This window comes from Branchiostoma belcheri, unplaced genomic scaffold, assembly GCF_001625305.1.
Source record: "Branchiostoma belcheri isolate BF01 breed outbred unplaced genomic scaffold, Haploidv18h27 scaffold799, whole genome shotgun sequence".
NCBI lineage: Eukaryota > Metazoa > Chordata > Leptocardii > Amphioxiformes > Branchiostomatidae > Branchiostoma > Branchiostoma belcheri.
In genome coordinates this window covers 1-11,859 of record NW_017804463.1, presented here as the reverse complement: position 1 = coordinate 11,859, position 11,859 = coordinate 1, and the positions used below count along the sequence as shown (strand labels likewise).

General features: G+C 42.1%; 1 long non-coding RNA gene across 1 annotated transcript; it reads right to left on the bottom strand.

The window, feature by feature from the left end:
* Positions 1-490: 490 nt before the first annotated feature.
* LOC109485982 lies at positions 491-1,516 on the bottom strand. Its single transcript, XR_002141169.1, has 4 exons — positions 1,410-1,516; positions 1,070-1,310; positions 828-919; positions 491-682 (listed from the first exon to the last, which is right to left on the bottom strand). It is a non-coding gene; the product is annotated as an uncharacterized LOC109485982 (long non-coding RNA).
* Between the last annotated feature and the right edge of the window lie 10,343 nt (positions 1,517-11,859).

The window sequence follows — 11,859 nt, the reverse complement described above, 5'->3', positions numbered from 1 at the left end:
GTGAAATTACCTCTCTGTACGTCGGCTTCTTCCAAAGTGACTCACCCATCTTGTTGCAGACGGTCTTCAGTTTCAGCTTGAGATCTTGTTGTTCCTCCTCGGTGCCGTGTTGTTTCTCTCACGGATAGCATCATTCTGCTCAGAGGGCTGAGAACCAATGAGACATGTATCATGCTATATGGATATCTAAAAGCAAACATGTTATTATACATGGCCTGATTTCTCAACAAACGTAATATATTATGATCATTTCACTTACCACTGTCATTGTGGTAACATTGTAGTGTCTTGCCAGAAAGTTCCTTCGTTTGATATATCATATTGATATAAGTTCCTTCGTCGTATCACAACCTGTAAAAAAGTGTAAACACAGTCAGTGGTGGCTTAAACCATTATAGATATGCCCAAGGAATCAAGGATAAGAATTTAGATGTACATGTATTTGCTGCAAACATGTCATTTATATTCAGACTAACCTGGTCTATGGGCACGTCAAACATAACTGGTGCAATGGCATTGTGGTGCAGCTTGGCGAGTTTGTGCGCCCCTTTGCCATCACGCACAAACTTCAGGTGGTCTTCAGCCAAGCTGTTCAGAGTTCTGGGCGGGATTCTCAGGCGACAGTTGTCTTTGTCCCTGATCTCCTCCTGCGTGATGTGGCACCACAAGCAAGGAGTCAGTCCTGTTGTAGATAGATAAGACCGGTTTAGAAAGACTAACTAGTACAAAAAAACTGTGGGTACGGCATACATGGAGAATAATTCAAACATATCATTAATTGTTAAACCAGATAGTGGGTGTGAGTGAGTGGTTGAGTGTTTCCTTACCACAAGCACCAGACAAGCCATACCACAGGCACAGGTATGCGTAGTCCCCAGCCGCAAAAAGTCGAAGGGAATACTCTTCACCATCTTGACACCTGCAATACAAATTTGAAGTTACCTGTTAGTAGGCAAGGGAAACGTGTGCCTATACCAAAGAGGGGAGTCTGGGGAGATCTCAGATTCATGTTTGAGTGATGATGTGAAATGCTTTTAAGTCATATGTACAACAAGAGTTGTCAACTTACTTCCACTTTGAATGTTGCAAATCCCTGATGTCAGAGGAAAACCTGCTAGTAGCAAGGTTTAGATTCTCCCTGCTGTCTTTGGTCGTTGGAAACACAAAACACATTTGTGTTATCCTTGGAGTTGGGATTGGGCTTGTTGAGGACCTGGAAGGCCATTTTGAATGACCCTCCCCCATGGTCCCCTCCAAGCTTGACCCAGATCTCCTCCTTGGGAATTGTTGTATCATGCCAGGTTAGGCTGCTGTAAAGAGGAAATATGTATCATAAGATTTCATTGTCAAATGTTTGAATAATTCAACCATGGACATAAATACACAATTTGAAGATTGCAATGCCTCACCTTGCATTCCTGCTTCTTTCCAGGTTGTCTAGTATGGTGTCCTTCAGGGAAGAGACATAGGCGCAGGGCAGAAGCTCCACAGTGCCGTCATCTTTCGCCTTCACAGAAAAAGGTAACTTCTCTGCGTTTATTGTGATGTTGGAGAGGAGCTCAGCAGCCACAGCCCTGGATTTTTTCTCACTCTCCACACTCACTCCATATTGTTTTAGCCATCTGTAGCAAAACAACATAACATACTTAAACCAAGTTATATATATGAATGGCCTTCAGAATGGTTGCACAGAAAATCTTTGTGCTCAGACATAGATTTGTGTTGTTTATGTACCTTCTCAGTTTCCTGCACTGATTCCAGTTCATTCCAATTCCCACTTTAGCGGCGAGGAGGTGGCCTGTGGGAACCCTGACCTGGTCCAGCTTCAGCTCCTGCAGCATTTTCTGTAGTTCATCACGAGGAAGGAGGCGCAGCTCCTCCTTCATCAGTGCTGCAGAGTCCCCACCGCTGAGCTGGTCCCTCACCCCCTGCATCAGTTTTGCCCGTTTCCTGCTAGTGGATGGTGTTGACTCACTAGCAGTTTTCCGGGGCTTTGGAATGTGTACAAGATGCAGGGGCTAGACATTTGAAAAGAAATATATATATATGTTATATGTATATATATTATTTCGTGTATAAGTAAACTGCAATGAGATTGAAGCTCTCAGTCACACTGACCAACACATATTTCAATATTCAAATCATGTGAAAGTACAATGTGTATATGATCTAATACATTGGTAAAGATGTAGAAAAGAATTTGTTTCATACCTGTCCTCCAGTTTTGACTTGGACACTTCGTTTGTCATTACTCGCCTCCACTTTTCGGCGGTAAAATGCCGTAAAAATGTCTTCCTGCTCTGCTGTTAATGGACCTTCTTCATTAATGTCGATGGTAACTTTGCCGTAACCTGTGCCGGAGGGAGGGGCAGCTCCTGGCACGGTTTGGCTTGAAGAAGGTGAAGATGATGTGGAATGACTAGATGCAGATGATGTACATGTAGATGGGTTATTTTGTGTAGGGTTGACAGCAACAGTAGGAGGATTACATGGTATGGGGGGTACTACAAGAATGACTTGGACAGGCTGCAGTGATGATGCAGAAGTGGAAGGACCCTTTGTGTCTTCTGCTTTCGAGTTGCAGTCAAGGTGGTGCTTAAGTTGTTCCAGCCTTAACTGAGACAAACAGTTTTTGCAGCTAAATGTCAACTGGGTGTAGCAAGACCCCCAGGTTCTATGAACAGGTTTTAGATCAGTTTGCATTACTTGTGATTTACACATAGCACAGTCAATAGTTTTTGTTTACCTATCTCAAATGATTTTTGTAGACACTCAAAACAGAAGATATGAGCACAAGGGGTCTCAACAGGAAGGTACAAGAAAGACTGACAAATGCCACACTTGTAAGCATCAAGGTTACAAATGGGCTCAAACCTACCCTCATCAAATGGGTAGTCATCTAGCTTGTCAAGCAATGAATCAAACACTTCTTCTGATGGTTTGGCAGTACTAGCACTCAGTTCTTGTTCACCCTTATCATTCTTCGGTGTCTGCATCTTTGGTCTGCCGGGGGATTTCTTCTTCACCGGTCTTCCACCTCGGGCAAGTGATGCAACTTTGGCACAATGGGTACACCCATCACCCCACCAGTGCGGGTACCAGGACACACGCTTTGGTGGATGAACTGTGGGTGGCCTGTACAATTTTAACTTGCACCGATGGCAGAAGAACGGGGGTGTTTGTAACTCTTGTCATTTTCAACATTGACATTCCAAACCTCTTGAATTTTGCTTACATGATCAATGCAAGCATGTGGTTTCAAGAAGTTTGCTTTGTCTTGTTTGGTCAAAACAGTTTCGCCACAAAATCGGCAAAGTTTGGATAGATTTTGGACATGTTGCAGACCAAAGTTAGCAGACATTGTGAAAGGGTGAAAAAGCACAGGCTAAGTACTTCAATAATTGTAAGACAAAATAAAATTGGCCTGAAATTTAAAGGTCACCACTACAGTATTCTAGATGACAGCCATGTGTGAGGGGAGGGGGGGGGGTGGCGACTTCCTGTACACTGAAACCAGAATATAGGACATAAATATATAAATTATTGTAAAGAATTGTATCTCTTTGTGTTCTGTTGTCACTAAAAGTATTATGTTTATTTCTTATCTCAGTTTTACGAAGTTAAAGTAGATAGAAAACAAGAAATGCAGTGTGACCTAGATGCTGGACGGTTCAGTCCTGCCAACCCACGTGTCTACAGTGACATTTTCAACGACGTACAGAAGAAAAAGAAAAATCACACAGTTCAAAGAAAGTATGCCATTGAGAAGATAAAAGTATGAATTTGATAAGGAAAACAAAGATTACCATGTCAAAACCGAGAGAAAGGGTGAAAAGAGCAGTTGAAGGTGAGTAAATCCAGAAAACTGTAGGAGTTTGCCCAGACGCACATGTCCACATGTGTCTGGGATTAGGACACTGATATTCCCCGATGGTGACGTGGGGTCAGTGGCATGCCAGAGGGCAGGGTTTAAATTTTTGTAAGACAGCTACTTTGGGGTTGATTGATGACTAAATCGTCCCAAAAGACCATGGTTACGTGGTGTAATCACCCTGTTGCTAAGGCCGGGTAACAAGATCTCGCCTTATCACGCAGGGTAGATCTCGCGAGACTAATTATAATAACCTCGCGCAGGCGCACACTGAATATAGCATTTCCGGATCCCCGAAACAGACTAAAGTGACAATTTTGGGGCAATTTGGCAGTTATTTTGGCAGGAGAATTGAACTGTAAAGAAAGGTCTAAAGCGACAGTTTTTGGGGGCAATTTGGCATTCGTACAATGCGAAGAGGGTAACAACATGGAAATTTGAATTGATGCGGCCGGCTGAGATTCAAACTTTTTTGAGGGGACAATTTGAAGAATTTTTTAGTGTTGCTTGTCGTGGAATTTAAGTCGCCGGCTACAATTAACAGTTAAATGGCTCCTCACGAAAAAAGAGAAATGCGAGTGCAAGTGTGTGCATATGGAGTGTTGTCTCGTGTTAATGAAGAAAACATACTCACACCTCCCCATCATCTTTTACACAGGTTGAGATCTGCTGGCTAAAGTCTGGTCCTGCATTCTGCTATAGTCTGGTCTCCGGATCATCCACAACGTCGTCTTTAAGACAGAGAAACAAAAGTCAGTGCATAGAAAACAGTGCATAGAAAAAATCCTCTAGACGACAATACAACTCACTCACCATCATGTACAGGATGACGAAAGGCCTCGTACCTCCACATCTACAGTCGCTTACTCCACCAACAAGGGGCTCCCAGTTTACACGTATACAACTACGCAACAATACTCACCTTTGTGTTCCTCGCTGTCGGACTCAGGTTTATAAAACCAGCTTTATTCCACATACATCTTCACTTTGGAACCAGCTACCCCAGACAGTCAGAGACGCCAGCAACCTTGCTGCTTTCAAGAGAGCGAGTAAAAAGCACCTGTTGACCACGAGGCATCATCAGATGTACCGTACTCTAGGCTCAAGGCCGAACAACATACGCACTACCAGGTTACGCGTGGGCTGGTGCCAACTGAACAGTACACTATACAAGATGAAGATCAAGGGCAAAGCATGTGTCTGCGGTTCTTCTTCTGAAACAGTCCAGCACTACTTATTACATTGCCCCCTATACTCTGACCATCGCAGCAGACTTACTGCAGCTGTTGAACGACTTGTCCAACAACGTCCCACCGTTTCCCTCCTACTTCAAGGTTCACCAGACCATGACCCTATTATCAATAAGCAACTTTCAGATGCACTTCACACGTTTATAACATCTACAAAAAGATTTACTTCCGGCTGATCCTCTGCTTTTCCATATTGTACTAAGTTCTAGTCTTTACGGTATTTACATGCCTTAGCACCTTTCTAATCTTAGCTATTTTTGTATATAGATGTACATGATTCTTAGCTCTTTCTTGTTATTCAATTGTATTTGCTGTTTGACATGTATATTGTATGTATGTATGTATATTCTATGTATGTGGTCACGCCATCAGCTGATTAGCTGCCTTGTGTCCACATTGTATTGTCTTCGTCGCAATTTCAATAAATAAATAAATAGAAAACAGCTTTTGGCCTTCGAATCAAAGCTCAGAAGCACCAGAACAAAACTAGACCCCATTATTCTGTCGTAAGTTCTTTCAATAGATTTAACGGTGTCAGCTATTTTAAAACCTGAGCCTCACTATCTATCTACAGTATCTTTTAGTTTTTACCTGTGAAATGACTTTAACCAGGTGCGTCTTTTAGGGGCAAATGTCAACTCAACATGCTTGCCATAAGTTCTTTCAGACAAGATTTAACGGTATGAGCTATTTCAAAACCTGCCCAAATTTTCAAACTAACACTGAAAACTATCTGCCCTAAGTACTGTAACTTGAATGCAGGCTTTTACAGTTCAAGTAGAAAGCCTTTACATAACATGTCAACTCAACCTCTGTAACAGTCTATCTACAGTATCTTTTAGTTTTCACCTGTGAAATGACTTTAAACGGCAGCGTCTTTCTAGCAAATGGCCATTCTGGGTCTTTCCTTGTCGCACGAATATGACGTTTTTTGCTGTGGCCATGTGCAGATTGTGCTCCCATTTAATAATCTGATGTTTTATAAATTGAAGTCAACAGTTTTACTGTCATCTTTTAAGCGAATGACATTGTGTGTTGAGTTTGCCTCTGAGTTTTAACACAGCTGAGAAAAAATGTAACATGATTGTAAGTTTCGAAGCATTGTCTCACCTGTACAAACTCTTCACTGCGTCTTCAAGTCAACTGGTTTGCTGAACATGAGCCCTCGTTGCATCTGGACAGAAGTCACCCATCATCACAGGTTTCTCCCAGTCAGGACAGGAACATCAGGACATTCCTAACTATATGAAAGGATCATTAGTACATGGTATGAAGGACATCTCCAGGCAACACTGAATGACCATAACAATAAACCCATGGAACATCCATTTGCTTCAATGGCTCTAGAAACAAGGTGTTTTTTAAACATGTCACTGCTAGTACATGCATGTTTTATGCCTGATAAAAAAGTAATATGTAAACTTGGAAGCATTGTCTCACCTGTACAAACTCTTCACTGTCTTCAGGTCAACTGATTTGCATCTCGTTTGGACAGAAGTCACCCATCATCACAGGTTTCTCCCAGGCAGGACTGGAACATCAGGATGCACCTAACTATAGGAAAGAATTATTAGTATATGGTTCTAAAGGCATCTCAAGACAACACTTTAACTGACCATAACAATAAAATCAATGGAACTTCCATTTGCTGGAATGGCTGTACAAACTTGGGAAATTTTTTTTTGACGACTGGTAGTACATGTGTTATGCCTCTGAGTTTTAACATAGCTCAGAAAAAAAATGTAACATTGGAAGTTTTGTCTCACCTGTACAAAATCTTCACTGCTGTGTCTTCAAGAAGTCGCCCGTCATCACAGGTTTCTCCCAGACAGGACAGGAACATCAGGATGCACCATTCTATGCACGATATGGGATAATCAGTACAACGCAACAAGCAACCAGGTACAGGTGAATATAGAAAAGTATGTTATATATGAAGAAAACTTACTTATTGGATCTGCATAGGCATTTTCTAGCCAGTAGTTATAACACTGTCAGACACAGTAACCGCTCACCATATCCTAGTATATAGACTTATAGTAAAACGTTAAACTTTATTCCAACACACAATTGTACAGGGATCAAATTTTCAGCGACCACTGTCGCCTTCATCAGGATAATTAATGACCAATCACTTCACAACGTGATGTCGCGAGAGTTACGGTTACAAACGTGACCTTATTCACACAAGACTTTACTGATACGTGACGTGAGCAATTGATCAAAAGTGCCAGGGAGTTTATATCGTCCACCATCTCTATTAAGTGAAGGCTGATGGGATAGTATATAGACTCATACCAACTAGTAACTTTATTATCTGCCATACATTGTACCCGTGGCAATCATTGTGCAATAAACTTTGACTTGACTTTCAAAGTTGGAAAGGCCAAAAAGTTTGAACATTCTTCAAATTGCTATATGAAGAACACACAAATTTGCCTAGATAAGAACAATATGAACAGTGTTGTTGTTCTTACATACCAGCAAAAAGGCCAAGACAACAACAACAAATGGAATCCTGATATTAAATATACTCAAATACAAAATGTCCCAAAGTAATTTGTGTGCGACGAAGGAGATAGAAACTCCTTCGTGCGACATATCGTTCCACAACACGCAAATTTCTGCAGAATATAACAGTTAAAATGCCGAATTATAGCATGGTCTGTTGCTACAGGTTTGTTGGAAGTACAAACATACATTGGATGCCAAACTAGTATCGGGCCGTTGGCCGTTTTCCTTCGGCAGCCAAGAGCCCTTCGCCCGCCTATCTAAATTACCGCTACGGGGGAGTTGAGCCCGAGGGGTTTGTAGTCCGACCCTTACAAATTAAAACGCAAACTTCTACAAACGAATTATAACGTGGTCTGTTGCTACAGGTTTGTTGGAAGTACAAACATGCACATTCAAGGAGCTAATTTGTTGTCCTACCTCGCAAGAACAACGGGTCTTTTTCCATGGCTTGGCAGTCGCCATTTTCGTTCCCAGTCTCCACTGCAAAGGTCATGGAGCTGCAGCCGACGCACAGCGGCGGGACAAGTATCCAAGCGCAAATCTACGCCGACTGAACACGCACCATAATTAAACTTTTACAGTCTCAAAACCGACGTATTCCTCTAACATTTACCACAGGTTCCATCTCGATGCCATGTACAGAACAATCTCTGCACCTTTCTCTAGTGTTGTGCAGCACTACTTTGTGCCCGGACTACTTTTGCCCATAAATACTGTGTTGTGCGGCCTTAGTGTGGACCTCTCCTTGGTGCTGAACTCACCATCAATTCCATGTATTAAGTATTGCAGTTGTGGCCTCAATAATACATGATGTTTTGTTTGTATAGCAGTATCTCCAAGCAGATATGGGGTACCCCGGTGGTAGATTGTAACACACTGTCAGTAAGACCTAATTTCCAAGCAGATATGGGGTGGCAGATTGTAACACACTGTCAGTAAGACCTAATCTCAAAGCAGATATGGGGTGGTAGATTGTAACACACTGTCAGTAAGGCCTAAACTCCAAGCAGATATGGGGTGGTAGATTGTAACACTGTCAGTAAGGCCTAATCTCCAAGCAGATATGGGGTGGTAGATTGTAACACTGTCAGTAAGACCTAATCTCCGAGCAGATATGGGGTGGTAGATTGTAACATACAGTAAGACCTAATCTCCAAGCAGATATGGGGTGGTAGATTGTAACACCCTGTCAGTTATACCTAATCTCCAAGCAGATATGGGGTGGTAGATTGTAACACACTGTCAGTAAGGCCTAATCTCCAAGCAGATATGGGGTGGTAGATTGTAACACCACAACTGTCAGACATGAAATACCTCATTTCAGAACGGTTAACATTACAACACATGAAATACATGAAATGACATGACGGCCGTTTTATTAAGTGCAGGTTTAAACCCAGGGAACCCGGTCGCCACAAATACTTCACACTATTCTGTGTTTTAGCTTCACTTCATTACAACAAATAGTAACTACAACAGGTTTAAATAGTAACTACTATATAAAGGACAATGTTAAGTGCGACTCACCACCGAAAACGTGCGTAACGCGTCTTCAAAGACGAATTTTACCGGAGCTCTTTCCCTGCCTGCACACTGCTGGCCGTCTTCCAGAAGCGTGGTCTTAGCACCTGACAAGAGATCACCAAAATTTACATATTCTCAATTAAGTAATTAGATCAGATTAGCTTAGACACAGGTGTGATCTCATTTGTTAATGAATCATCATAATTTGCATTTTTTTGCTAAGCTTTATAACGTAATAGACCAACACCATTATCATTATACCATTATTTGCCTTACAAATATATCATTCGACCTCAAAGATATTCCTTTAATCTTTTATTTCAATAGATGACAGCATTACAGTTGGTTTTAACACAATACACTTTTACTTTACACAGTCCTGAATTGCAATTTGCTGTTATGCTTTCAACAAAATATTGTCTCGAGTGTTTCTCAGTTTAATGTACCTTACAATATCCTTAATACATCGGTAATTTTTTTGTGTTTTTTCGCCCTCTGTGTAGCTAACGCCTTTCCTGGCGCCCTCCCCTTCCATCAATTTCTTTCAGAAAGCTACAATCTTTCCTTGTTATTTTCCTTAATTTAGTGCATTGAAAGTCTGTATTTAAATCAATGAGTTTTAAAGAATAATCAAACGGCTGCCTTATCACTTACCTTTCTATTCAGAAAGAAATCCTGCTTCTATAGTTCTGACACGTTAAAATGAATCAAAAGCGCCATGGATCAAAAGCGCCGACTAGTGACGCTTGTCGGTACTTCAGCCTCCAGGCCTCCAGCTACCATCACATAGCATATGGTGCACCTTGGCCGTGTCACGGTCTTAATTTAGCGCCGCACAGTGGCGGTCTATGGTACTGCAGCCACTGGCCACTGCCACTGTGGCCGAGTATGCCGGTCACGCATCGGACTTGTCAACCACCAGCGGGCGTGCAGCAGGAGAGGGAAGGGCCCTGAAATCTTCGGAGACGAAGCCAAGCCAAGAATAACAATCTACCACCCCATATCTGCTTGGAGATTAGGCCTTTTTGACAGTGTGTTACAATCTACCACCCCATATCTGCTTGGAGATTAGGCCTTACTGACAGTGTGTTACAAGCTGCCACCCCATATCTGCTTGGAGATTAGGTCTTACTCACCGTTGGTGCAGTACCGTCAACTGCCACTGTGCGGCGCTAAATTGAGACCGTGTCACCGTCAGATGTATCCCAATTGTGACGGTAGGAGATGTAGGGTTTAGCTGCACTTATACCTTAACCAGTTATGGTCAGGTACAGGTTATGGTACATTAGTGTAAGCCAGTACTGCAGTACCGTCATCCGCCACTGGGCGGCGCTAAATTGGGACCGTGTGACGGTCAGATGCAGCAAGATGGTGACAGTAAAGATGGAGGCCAGTGGTTGCAGTACCTCAACCCGCCACTAGTCGGCGCTTTATGGACACCGTGTTCAACCGCCGTAGGAACGTTGCTCATATTGCACTCTGAATTTATTCCGTTAGGCGGCGGTTTTAGACCGTTGCCAGGACCAATGCATTATTTATTGCTTATCGCTTTGCATCATTTTGAAGCTAAGAAACAAGATGGAAGCCTTAGGAAAAGTACTTTCTGAGTCAAAATATGTTCATTTATCATCTTAATTAAAATCTGTACTTTAAGTAAGAGGCATAGAATTGATTAGGAGGAAATAAGGCCATAATTTAAAAACACCACACACATTTCCTCTTTTCTCTTTTTATTGCTGATAAAACCCTTCAAAATGTACATCTTTTGTATCAGAGTCTTATTTAACAACACATTAAAGGGAACTATCATGAAAGTTCATCTGTGTTGGTAGTTACATGTTTAAAGTTAAAACTTTTGGTCCAACACAAAAAATTCTCTCGCCTAGAGGCTAGAGCTTTCGACCAATCACTCTCACCTAGAGGTACCAAATTCTCTCACGTAGAGCTTTTGACCAGGTCTACCAGATCCCTTTGACCCAGTGTTGACGTCACACTTCAAAGAAGCCATGTGACAAGCTTCACTGGGTCAGTCTACTGAGGAAGACCAGAGTGACTGCTCGAAAGCTCCAGGTGAGAGAATTTTTTGTGTTGGAACAAAAGTTTTAACTTTAAACACATTAAAGGGAAGCATGGCAGTGCTTTATGAATGATAAACTACACATGCCAAGCGCCCTTAGCTCGAAAAACCAGTTACATGATAAAATGTAAGCCCTCCTAAGTACCAATAACTCATATATTTGCTGCCTGATGAAATCATTCCTCAAAGTAATACACTAGGCTAATACAAAGTGTTCTAGCTACTGAGCTAATACAGAGTGGTCAACTCCTTCTCGCTTTTTGCACAATGGAAAAATGTGGGAACAGATCATGTTTATGATGTACAATGTACCACCCCATATCTGCTTGGAGATTAGGCCTTTCTGACAGTTGGCGTGTTACAATCTACCACCCCATATCTGCTTGGAGATTAGGCCTTATTGACGGTGTTACAATCTACCACCCCATATCTGCTTGGAGATGAGGCCTTACTGACAGTGTGTTACAATCTACCACCCCATATCTGCTTGGAGATTAGGCCTTACTGACAGTGTTACAATCTACCACCCCATATCTGCTTGGAGATTAGGCCTTACTGACAGTTGGGGTGTTACAATCTACCACCCCATATCTGCTTGGAGATTAGGCTTTACTGATAGTCAG